The sequence below is a fragment of the Mchenga conophoros genome, linkage group LG22, assembly GCF_057382185.1.
Source record: "Mchenga conophoros isolate Kocher_MC1m ecotype Shallow Benthic linkage group LG22, M_conophoros_male_GT1.1, whole genome shotgun sequence".
Lineage (NCBI taxonomy): Eukaryota > Metazoa > Chordata > Actinopteri > Cichliformes > Cichlidae > Mchenga > Mchenga conophoros.
In genome coordinates, this window is record NC_140546.1 from 4,088,091 (window position 1) to 4,100,442 (window position 12,352).

A 12,352-nucleotide genomic window follows, 5' to 3' on the forward strand; every position below is an offset into this window, starting at 1 on the left:
CCTGCGCAGTCAGTGTTTCATACAACAAACTGCAACATGCTGAAACATTTCATTACACAGCATGCAATGAATTTGCATAAATGTAATGTCTTTAATATCCTGCTTAGTAATGGCAGTGTCTCTCAATTCCCCTTCGCACTTACTCTTTAACATAAACTTTGCTTTACTTCATGTATTGAAAGTGACTTAATTCTACTGACTCATATTGACTACAGATAGCACACTGGCTTCCAATTAAAACCCTGGAAATCATTATTTAGAGTTTAATATTGACATCACCACAAAAGTAAGACAAACACTCGATTCTTATTTAATATAGATATTTTTTTATTCTTTAAAACTTTAAACAAACTTTAAACTTTAAACAAAGCAATGAAAAATGAGAGAAGAAATTAGATTTTTTTTTTTTTAAAGCTACAGAGTGCAGACTGAAAGTAAGACCAGCATGAAAGTCACAGTTAGTCAGGTCAGGACTGGGGACACTGGTCTCTCATCAGTGGCTCTGAGACCACAGTGTGGGAGCCCTGGGTGGCCTCACAGGTCACAGAGCCCACCTTCATCCAGTGGTCTGCAGGGAGCCTCAGGGTGCTGCTCCAGCTGTAGAGGCCGTCGTTCTCCTGCACCACGGGGCTCCTGCTCTCCTCCCAGCTGATGCTGCCACTGCCATCCACCTTCCAGGACAGACTCCAGTCTGAGGGGAAGCCCTTGTTGGCCACACACATGACTGTAGCCTTCCCCTGTTTCAGCTCCTCACTGGAGGGACCCAGCACCTTCAGGGCGGGGCGGGCATCACCTAGGAAACACCAATCAGGTTAGAGGACAAGAACCACAATTTGATTTTCTCCGTTAAGAAGTTTCTGTCAGGTGTTTTTTCTGCTCCACCAGTTATTCACTCACACATTGTTTCACTTCCCTTTAAGAAACCTCTCATGCATATGAGCACAGAGAGAATCATCACACAGTTTGAGCTGAAATATGTTCAAACTACACTGGAAATAAAAAAACAAAAAAACGAAACAAAGATGTGTCAACACTTTTAAAAGATGTTAAGCTTCCACATCATCAGTTCTTCATAATAAACAGCTTGTTCTGGATAAGAAAGTCAATACCACTACTTACCTCATGTGTTTTTTTTATTGCTTACATTGTTGTAAATGATATGATACAATAAGAACACCAGAGATCTTTATCTTCACTCTGTGCAGTTTAACTTTTTTCATTGGAAATTGTCCTGAGTGTCTGAATAATCATTTCCAAAGCTGACTTTGTTTCTTAGGACAAAATTTATGAATAAAATATGTAATCAGTTACACAAAAAGTTTCCTAACCTTTCATATTAAATGAAATTAAAGAAAAGAAAAGAAAATTACATTTAAACAAAAAAAGCTCTAAGGCTGACTTACTTCCAACTTGCAGTCTGGTTCCTCCACCAAAAGTCCACCACAGTGATACAAACTCATTGAGGCGCCGTACAAAAACCTCTGACTGTAGAGAGACACGGCTCTCTGACTCTGTCAGACTGGATTAAAACTAAAAGCTCTCGAGACTTAACCAGATGTATGTATATGTAAAATATCCTCAAGTCCACTCTGATGTTTTATATTGTGTTTAATATTCATTTTAACATTTATTCTGAAGCTAACTTTGTTTCTTCATGAAGATTTATCTAAAAACTATTTTCCTGAGGTTTTTTTAGGCACATTGAACAGAAAAGTTAAGATAATCAAAAGAAAGAAATTTGCTAAAGTAAATGAGGTTTAAGTTTGACTTACTTCCAACTTGCAGTCTGGTTCCTCCACCAAAAGTCCACCACAGTGATACAAACTCATTGAGGCGCCGTACAAAAACCTCTGACTGTAGAGAGACATGGCTCTCTGTGTGACTGAACTAAACCTACAAGCCCTCAAAATACAACTTTACCATCAGAACTAGAAATAATAATGAATAATATGAAACATCCCAGATTTTCATTGGAAATTGTCCTGAGTGTCTGAATATTCATTTCCAAAGCTGACTTTGTTTCTTAGGACAAAATTTATGAATAAAATAATTAATCAGTTACATAAAAAGTTTCCTAGCCTTTCATATTAAATGAAATTAAAGAAAATAAAATTACATTTAAAAAAAAAAAAAGCTCTAAGTCTGACTTACTTCCAACTTGCAGTCTGGTTCCTCCACCGAACGTGTACCACAGTGATACAAACTCATTGAGCCGCCGTACAAAAACCTCTGACTGTAGAGAGACACGGCTCTCTGACTCTGAGACAAACAAACTCAACAATATGAATTCTTTAAATCATAATTTCATAACATATTAATATTATAATTTTTACATAAAAAACAACGAAACACAATAAAACTATATTCCAATAATCCAATTTGGTCATTTACATTTTACAACTGTTAAGATACATCACTTTAATGCTTCCACCTTCTTTCTCATAACTCTAAACATTAAAATTAATTTTCAAGCTACAATCACAAAACTTAAAACTCATCAGGTAAAACCTCACAAATGCATCAAAACAGTTTTATGTTCTCTCACAAACACTTAGTGTCTTCAGATCGCGCACAGAACCAGTTAAAATGATAATACTGCTGAGCATTACACACTACGTCACAAAACAGAGCATGAAGCTCAAGTCTTTCCAGTCTCACAGTTTGTCCTGTTATTCTACAAAACATATAAAATGTCAACCTAAAACAGATGATGATTCTGAGCAGGGCCGTGCAGAGATGCTGGAAGGGACGGGTGCTCAAAGTTCAAAAGGGCACATGGAACCAGGCTGAATAACAACAACACTGTTGCTGTTGAGGGGTTGCTGCTGCTCCTGCTGCAGATAGTGATGGAGGTCTGTGTTGCTTTGAGACTGTAGACAGTAAAAAGTCCACAGCAGAGATGGTAGCTGATTAAAGAAGTGTTATGAGATGATAATAAAATGCAAAGATTGGTGACAGCGCTCAGAAGCATTAAACCACAAAACTGTGGGAAATGAACTCGGCTCTGCCTGTGAGTCACTCTTCCATCTCCTCATCTCATCTGTCACTCTCCACTTGCTGTACATCTCAGAACAGGGCACACTCTGGTGTTTCATTAATCTATTATTTAATTATCCATACTTAAAAGCTCATGCACCTAATCCAAAATAAAGTAATGATAGAAAAATGTTATAGAACCAAAGCATTGTGTTTATTATTGTTTTTATACTTGAGCACCTCTGCTATACAACAACTGGTACAGGCGTTATTGTTCCCTGTTGTGACGGAGTTACACCGTCCCAGGCCGCAGACAGCTGATCTGGGCGCATACACGCACCACCACCATTAGTTTCTACAATTACTGCGCGTCTTTTCGTCGACCGGGCAGATAAACAAAAAGGGGTGAGAGGTATATTTTGAGCAGCGCAGAAGGTGGCCAACATATTTTCCCACTTACCTTTAATAAAGCCGGTCGCGGAGACTCGCTGTGATCGCCGATTGTACGGGGGTTATGCAAGCCGATGGTATGGTGTTCTCGGGTTCAAATAGTGGGTTTGCGCGCGCTTGAAAGGTCACGCGAACTGCATTATTTTTTTTGTTTGTTTTTTTGTTGTTGTGAAACACTGTAGGCTGCCTGGAATTGGCCATAAATGTCTGTATATACATATATGTATTGTAGGAATACAGCTGGAAATAAGCTGAGGGGGAAAGATTGTTTGGTAAAAGAAATAATAAAGAGATGACTATTATGCCTAGTGGGAGGGGCCATGGGGTATAAAAGAAGGCTGTCAGGGCCTACCTGGGTTCTTTCAGTGAGATGTTACAGAGAGGGTAACATGCAGACTGTGTTTTGTATATAGATGTTTGTTTTGTGTTGACTTAAGTTAGTTTCCTATTTTCTTTGTAAATAATCTTTTGTGCACCTGGGAGGCCGGCAGAATAAATTATCCACACTGAATGCTTCCTGACTACGCCTGCATTTGTTCGGGAGAAGTTTAGGAGAGGACCCCGCGACATATGGTGTCAGAAGTGGGATTGCTAGTCGGAAGAGGAAAACGCGCCTCCCAGTTAAGCGCACAGGGCTGCGGTCCCAGCAGCATGAGCTTCCAGTGGAGAAGACAGCAGAGGAGCTGGCATGGGACACAGTGCTGGCGTCGTCTTCTTCAGCAGAGGAGGAGGAGGAGGTTTCCGGCAGGATTGGTCCAGAATTGCCTACAGCTTCGACCTCAGCACGTGACCCAAATGGAGAGCTGATTGCGATGATGAGGGACTTCCTGGCGGGACAGCAAAGGAGAGAGGAGGTTTTTTTGGCAGAACTCAGGGGGCTGAGGACTGTTTCCCCTCCCAACGCTCAGCTGCATTCAGATTTTGCTGGTCAGCAAAGTCCAGCCCAAGCACCAGCCGGAGCAAGCACCACAGCAGCAACGGCCACGCCAAGCACCGCAACAGCAAGCAGCCCCAGAATGGTACTGCCTACACCTGCACGTCAAAGAGGATACCGGGATCCCCCAGAGGAGGTTCCCTCTCGTCAGTCACAAGCAGTGACCAACAGCCTCGACCAGTCAGTCTCAGAGTGGATGCGATCTGTTGGGCCAAAAATTCCACCCTATCAGATGGGGGAAGACATTGAGAACTATTTGTTGCGTTTTGAGCGAGTTGCCAAAACCTGTAGATGGCCAGAAAGTGAATGGGCCTGTCGTCTGGTTCCACTGCTATTGGGGAAGGCGTTGGAGGCCTACACTGCAATGGATGAAGAAAGAGCCCATCGTTATGAAGATTTAAAAGCGGCGTTGCTAACCAAATTTGACATTTCCCCTGAGACGTATCGGCAGAGGTTCCGGTCCAATACAGTTCCACCTGGTGAGATCCCCACTGAGACCTATTATCGCCTGAAGGGCCTCTATCGGCGCTGGATCCGACCAGAGCAGCATACTAAAGAAGAGATGGGAGAAGCTATCATCTTGGAGCAGTTAATCCAGGTACTTCCAGGGGAGGTCAGGACCTGGGTGAGGGAGCATGAGCCAGCAGATGGACTGACCGCTGCTAAGCTGGTGTCACAGTACTTCAATGTGCGTAAAGGAGCACCACCTGCACGCTCATCTGGGATGCCACAGCGACCACCACTCCCATCATCGGGTCTTCTGAAAAGGGAGAGCAACCCAGAGCAACCAGAAAACCCCAAGGCATCAAACTTACGAGGAGCGGGTAAGGACTTTCTTTGTTATTATTGCCAGCAGCCAGGTCATAAAGCCTCGGTATGCCCTATCCGGAAGGCTAAAGTCACTGGTGCCTGCTATGCACCCCGGCTGGAGATGGAGCCCACAAGGGTCCAGCCAGTGGATGTGCAACGCTATAAAAAAGTAAAGGTCAATGGTCTGCAGGCTACTGCTTTGCTGGACACTGGTAGTTTTATGTCTTTAATTAAGCATAGTTTGGTACCAGTGAACAGTGTGGACTATAGCAGACAGGAAGAAGTTTTATGTGTGCATGGCGATAAACATCCATACCCAAAAGTGGAGGTAACAGTGACTATTAATGAACAGCCATACCTGTTGTCAGTTGGGGTGGTACAGAACTTGCCTGTAGAGGTTATTCTGGGGATGGACTTGCCTGTACTCATGGACTTGCTGCAAGAAAAAGAAGAACAGTGGACAGAGACTGATGTGGGGGATAAGGGGAATGCTAAATTAAACGTGTCTGGCCCAGTGGTCACTAGAGCCCAAATGAAGGCTGGATGCCAACCCTTGCCAGACTTTGACAGTAGTCTGTGCGAGGGTGGCACTAATGGGCCAAGAAAATCCCGCCGCCAACGCCGCATTGAGAAGCAGCTATGGTCAAAGGGGCCGGACACTAAGAGCATGAAATGGGATGTACCAGAAAATATCACTTTGTTGCAAAGGGAGGATGAAACGTTGAAAGTTTTCTTTGCTAATGTGACTGAAGGGGGAACTGGGAAATGGGGAGGGAAAGAGAAGTTCATTGTTGACAAAAATGTGTTGTATGCAGTTGACGGTGACCACCAACGGCTTGTGATACCTTCTAGTTGTAGACCCCTCATTATGCAATTAGCACATACCCTCCCCTGGGCAGGTCATCTGAATCGCCAAAAAACCTATATGTGAGTTAGCTCACGTTTCTTTTGGCCATCAATGTACACAGACATACAAAAATATTGCCGTACATGCCCTACCTGCCAGAAAACTTGTCCAGCTCGCAAGTCAGACAGGGCCCTGCCACAGCCACTTCCGGTCATCTCCACCCCCTTCCGTAGGATAGCTATGGACATTGTGGGTCCTCTGGTAAAAAGTAGTCGGGGTCATCAGTACATTTTGGTGGTGTGTGATTATGCGACTCGTTTCCCAGAAGCGTTCCCCCTGCGTGCGTTCATGGCACCCAATGTTCTGCGTGCACTAGTACAGCTGTTCTCCCGGGTGGGGATACCAGATGAGATTTTGACCGACCAAGGGACTAACTTTACCTCTAGGTTGATGCAGCTCTTCCACAACCAGCTAGGCATCTCTGCCATCAGGACGTCACCCTACCATACACAGACAGATGGGTTAGTGGAGAGGTTCAACCAAACTCTGAAGAGGATGCTGCAGAAGTTTGTGTCAGACACTGGGAAAGACTGCGACCAGTGGCTACCCTTCCTGCTGTTTGCGTACAGAGAAGTTCCACTGGTTTCTCACCATTCGAGCTACTCTATGGTTGGGATGTGCAGGGGCCATTGGATCTCCTCCGGAAGGGTTGGGAGTCTCCTGCTTCTGCTCCAAATGATAAAGGAGTGGTGCAATTTGTGCTGGAAATGAGAGATCGGTTGGGGAGATACTATGGAGAGGTCAACCTGCGAGACGCTCAACGAAGCCAGAAGACCTGGTATGACCAACAGGCCCGGCAACGTGAATTTCAACCTGGTCAAAAGGTGTTGTTACTTCTCCCGTCAGCCAACAGTAAACTTCTGGCGAAATGGCAAGGGCCATACACAGTTCTTCGCAGAATGGGGCCAGTGACCTATGAGATTCATCATCCTGAAAAGAGGAAACCGAAGCAGACTTACCATGTGAATCTCCTGAAAGAATGGGAAGAGCGTGCCCACCAGGCCCCTGCGAAAGCTCTGATGGCAAGAGAAGTGCCAAGAGAAGGGAAGACAGAACCCGAGCAGGGAGCCGATCCGATGTCTCCGATGCTGACTCATCTTACCCCACAGCAGGCTGCTGAGCTATTCCAAGTCCTTTGGGAGACTCCATCTCTGTGTTCAGTTAACCCCGGCAGGACCACCCTTGTCGAACATGTGATACGCCTAAAGGATGGACATCCCATCCTCCAACGTCCATACCGGGTTCCACAGCACCTAGTGGATAAACTGCGACAGGAGGTGGAGAAGATGCTGGCTATCACTTGGGGTGATAGAGCCGTCCTGCTCAGAGTGGTGTAGCCCGGTGGTCATCATCTTCAAAGATGGCTCCCTACGCATCTGCATTGATTTCCGGAAGCTTAATTCCATTTCAGAGTTTGATGCCTACCCCATGCCTCGAACCGAGGATTTGCTGGAGAAGATCGGAGCGGCCAGGTACATCACCACCTTGGATCTTTGCAAAGGTTACTGGCAAGTGCCACTGGAGGAGTCTTCTCGACCGTACACCGCCTTCAGGACACCTGCCGGCCTGTTCCAGTTCACGGTGATGCCATTTGGCCTACATGGGGCACCGGCCACCTTCCAAAGGCTGATGGACAAATTACTACAGGGGTGTGACCCCTATAGTGCCGCCTACCTGGATGATGTAATGATCTTCAGCAACACCTAGGAAGAGCATCTGCAGCACCTGTCCGAAGTCCTGAGAAGAATCCATAAGGCAGGGTTGACCCTCAACCCCTCTAAATTCGAGTGGGCACGGCAGGAGACCCGCTACCTTGGCTACCAAGTGGGCAGAGGTGAGGTGCGCCCGCAGATGGATAAAATGGAAGCTATCCAGAACTGCCCTCGGCCTCGCACCAAAAAGGAAGTCCGGTCTTTCCTGGGGCTGGTTGGCTGGTACCGAAGATTTGTGCCCCAGTTTGCAACTATTGCGGCCCCTCTTACTGCTTTGACCAGCAAGGACCAACGGAATCCTGTCACATGGACAGCGGAATGTGAACAAGCCTTCAAAGGGCTGAAAACCTGCCTGTGTACGACCCCAGTTCTCAGGAGCCCAGACTTCAGGAAGAGATTTCTGGTCCAGGTGGATGCCTCCAAAAGTGGCCTGGGAGCAGTGCTGGCCCAAGGGGACCCTGGAGAAGAGCATCCGGTCCTATACCTAAGCCGCAAGCTGCTACCACGGGAGACCAACTACTCAACGGTGGAGAAGGAGGCCTTAGCCATTAAGTGGGCACTGGAGAAACTCAGGTATTATTTACTTGGAAGGGAGTTTGAGTTGGAAACTGATCATCGAGCGCTCACCTGGATCCATTCCATGAAGGACCATAACAGCCGACTGACACGCTGGTACCTTTCACTGCAGACTTTCAGATTCACCATCCGTCACAGACCAGGCAAGCTCAGTGTAGTGGCAGATTTTCTCTCCAGGTTGCCGCACAACGCCAACCTCTGGGTGGAAGGGGATGATGTGACGGAGTTACACCATCCCGGGCCGCAGACAGCTGATCTGGGCGAATACACGCACCACCACCATTAGTTTCTACAATTACTGCACGTCTTTTCGTCGACCGGGCAGATAAACAAAAAGGGGTGAGAGGTATATTTTGAGCAGCGCAGAGGGTGGCCAACATATTTTCCCACTTACCTTTAATAAAGCCAGTCGCGGAGACTCGCTGTGATCGCCGATTGTACGGGGGTTATGCAAGCCGATGGTATGGTGTTCCGGGGTTCAAATAGTGGGTTCGCGCGCGCTTGAAAGGTCACGTGAACTGCATTATTTTTTTTTGTTATTGTGAAACACTGTAGGCTTCCTGGAATTGGCCATAAATGTCTGTATATACATATATGTATTGTAGGAATACAGCTGGAAATAAGCTGAGGGGGAAAGATTGTTTGGTGAAAGAAATAATAAAGAGATGACTATTATGCCTAGTGGGAGGGGCCATGGGGTATAAAAGAAGGCTGTCAGGGCCTACCTGGGTTCTTTCAGTGAGATGTTACAGAGAGGGTAACATGCAGACTGTGTTTTGTATATAGATGTTTGTTTTGTGTTGACTTAAGTTAGTTTCCTATTTTCTTTGTAAATAATCTTTTGTGCACCTGGGAGGCCGGCAGAATAAATTATCCACACTGAATGCTTCCTGACTACGCCTGCATTTGTTCGGGAGAAGTTTAGGAGAGGACCCCGCGACACCTGTGCTCTTTTTAATCCAGCTGCTGAGGGATCCATTGCCTTTCATAGCCTCACACAGCTCCCTTGTCACTGTTTCCTCCTCATGTCCTTACAAGACATGTTTGGACATGTTGCAGAATAAATATATGTTATTAGTGCTTATTTTCTGATTATATTGTTTTTTGTACTTTTTAATAAAGTCTTTTATAAAGCAAGGCCAGCTGTGAGAGAGAATTAGGTCAGAGGGTGACAGGTCGCCTTAGCAACCGAGGCTTCAGTAAGGGGAAGTTACGAAACAGGAAGTTTAGTGCAGAGCTGCAGAGGCATATTAATAAAATACAGGAAACCAGACAGAAAAAGCGGAACTAGTAACACAGAAGGAGTTGTTTTTATCGAAACTATGTGTGACGTGGAAAGGACCAAAATAACACCTATATGAGACACATTGTTGGCTTCTAGAGATTTTGCAACTGGCTTTTGGGCTGTGTGGGGTCTCTCTCTTCTGGAAGATGATTGAATAAAGAATTATAAATGTTTGGACCACTCCTGAGTTGGGTTTTCTCTGTTCTATCATGGGGATGAAAAAATCAGGTTTAAAAGACAGTAATATATGATGAGTAATAATTTAAAAAATCCATACACATAAAACACACACACACACATACGGTGACATTTTATACCTTCTCCAGAATACTGTATATACTACGGCCACAAGTTTTCATCATGATGCTGATCCAGAATCCTTCCCTTATTATTTAATTCTAGTGCTATAAGTGTCATGGTCCTGGGTCATGTGACCCAGTGCTTTGTGTTAATTATTATTATCTTATGCTTTAGGTTATTCTGGTTATGTCTTTTGCTATGATTTCTAGTTCCTAGGTTTGGTTCCCATGCTCCCTCTATTCCAGTTCAGTCAGGTCTCTGTGTAAAGCCCGTGGCTGTGTCCCAATTCAGGGTCTGCACGCTTGAAGTACGTGCACTACGGTGCGTACTATGAGTACGAGAAGTGCGGAAGTGAGAGGCTTGTGAAATGGGACGGTCTAGCCTGCGTCGCGCTGTTCAGGTTGCCTAGCAACCATGATACTAACCGCGAGAAACATTTCATACAGCTTTGTGTGACAGAAATGAAGGAGAAAAAATGTCTTGTTGGTCATTCATTTTTGTCATGACATCACTTTGATTAGTTGAGTATCTGAGGACTGGAATATATATATATATATATATATATATATATATATATATATATATATATATATATATATATATATATGTGTGTGTGTGTGTGTGTGTGTGTGTATATATATATACATATATTACAGCAGTGAGCTTGAACTTGAAAGATTCAAGTTGCAGTTATTTATATTTCCTATCACCTTAAATCTTCACTCAAAAGTGTATATACAGATGTATTATACATAAGAGACAAATATTGTTCGTTTAATATGTTGGCATTATTAAATTTGGCTCAATGCTTACATACATGTGTAAAAAGAAAATGTACGAGCTGTGAAAACTGTGTCTGATAGAATGAAGAGTAGACTGATATATGAAATATTCCTTTATTGGGTGAGAAAATCAGACCATGTCATCACTGCTTTAAGTCATACAGAATAGATATTAGAGCCTTAAACAGCCTGACTTCTGCTAAATGGGTCAAACTGGGCAGAAAGTCTACAAACACATAACATCCTTATAGAATATGATGTAACACTATAGATCAACTTAGCTCAGAATATATAGAGTATATAAACAAGTACAGCAATATGATGCAACAAACACAGCAGCTACTGATCCAAAATACTCAAAGCTTCATAGAACTGAAACCAACATTTATTTTTACATACTTTAGGTTTCTGAACATTAAACTTGTTGCTGCCTTTCACAGTGTGTAACTTGAAGGCCTGAGTACTTTCTCCCACACTGAAAACACTGGGATGATGAAATTATTTGAACATTACCTAATAAGACTGATTCAGGACAGACAGTTAGTTATGTTAAACTTTCCTAGCAGTCCTTCACAAACAGGGAACAGTCTGACTATTCTCTCCATCTGTCAGCAGACAGGGTCAAAAAAATCGGATTTGATGAGCTTTCGCCTGCAGTTAGAACGTAGCCTTAGTTCTATCTTCGCCATCCTCACTTTTTTTGTGTGTTTTCACCTGTTGGAATAAAAGCTCACTCGCATCACAGCCTGTGCCTGAATCTTGGGTCCTTCATTCATAACACCATGCAGCTTGCCTCAGAAACCGTGACAATGAGAATAAAATGAGACTAAAAAGTAAGTAATAGTAATAAATATAAAATAATGTATTTGTGATGATTCAATTTTTTTGACTATCCACTCTGTGCATAAGAAATGTTTAAACTGTAGAGATACAAACATTTTGCTGCTGTAAGATCAGCATTTTGTCATGTTTGAAATATTAATCTAATATAATGTGTTTCTGGCACTTTTCCCCCTGCAACTTTGTGTCTTTGTCTCATTTTCTCTGTATCTCTTTGTATAACTTTATAGTGACAAAAAAAGGCTTTCTATTCTATTCTAACTTGCATGTTTCTGTCAGTCAGATGATTTCCATAGAGGCACTTTGCATCAGCAGCACCATGCTCCAGTGCTCTGGGAGAGTTTATAGTCCTGAGAGTTGAACACTGGATGACTGACAGCTGTCCTTCATCACAACAGAAGCCACAGAAATCCTCCTCATCAAAAACATGACTTTGATCTGCGTCCTCATCTGGACTCTCCTCTGCTGCTGCTTCACAGGTAAAGTCCAGAGAATCAAACTCCTCTCCTCTATCAACATCTGTCCCTCTGAAATGAAGCCCACAAAACCATGAAGCTGCTTTATGTTTTTGTCTCTGTGTCCTCAGAGTCCAGAGGACAATACACAGTTACTCAGCCTGGAGCAGTGAGCTCTGCTGTGGGAGGATCTGTGAGCATCAAGTGTAGGACCAGTCAGAATGTTTATAACAACAACCATTTAGCCTGGTACCAACAGAAAGATGGAGGAGTTCCTAAACTGCTCATTTATGTTGCTAGCAGTTGAGTATCAGGGATTCCAGCT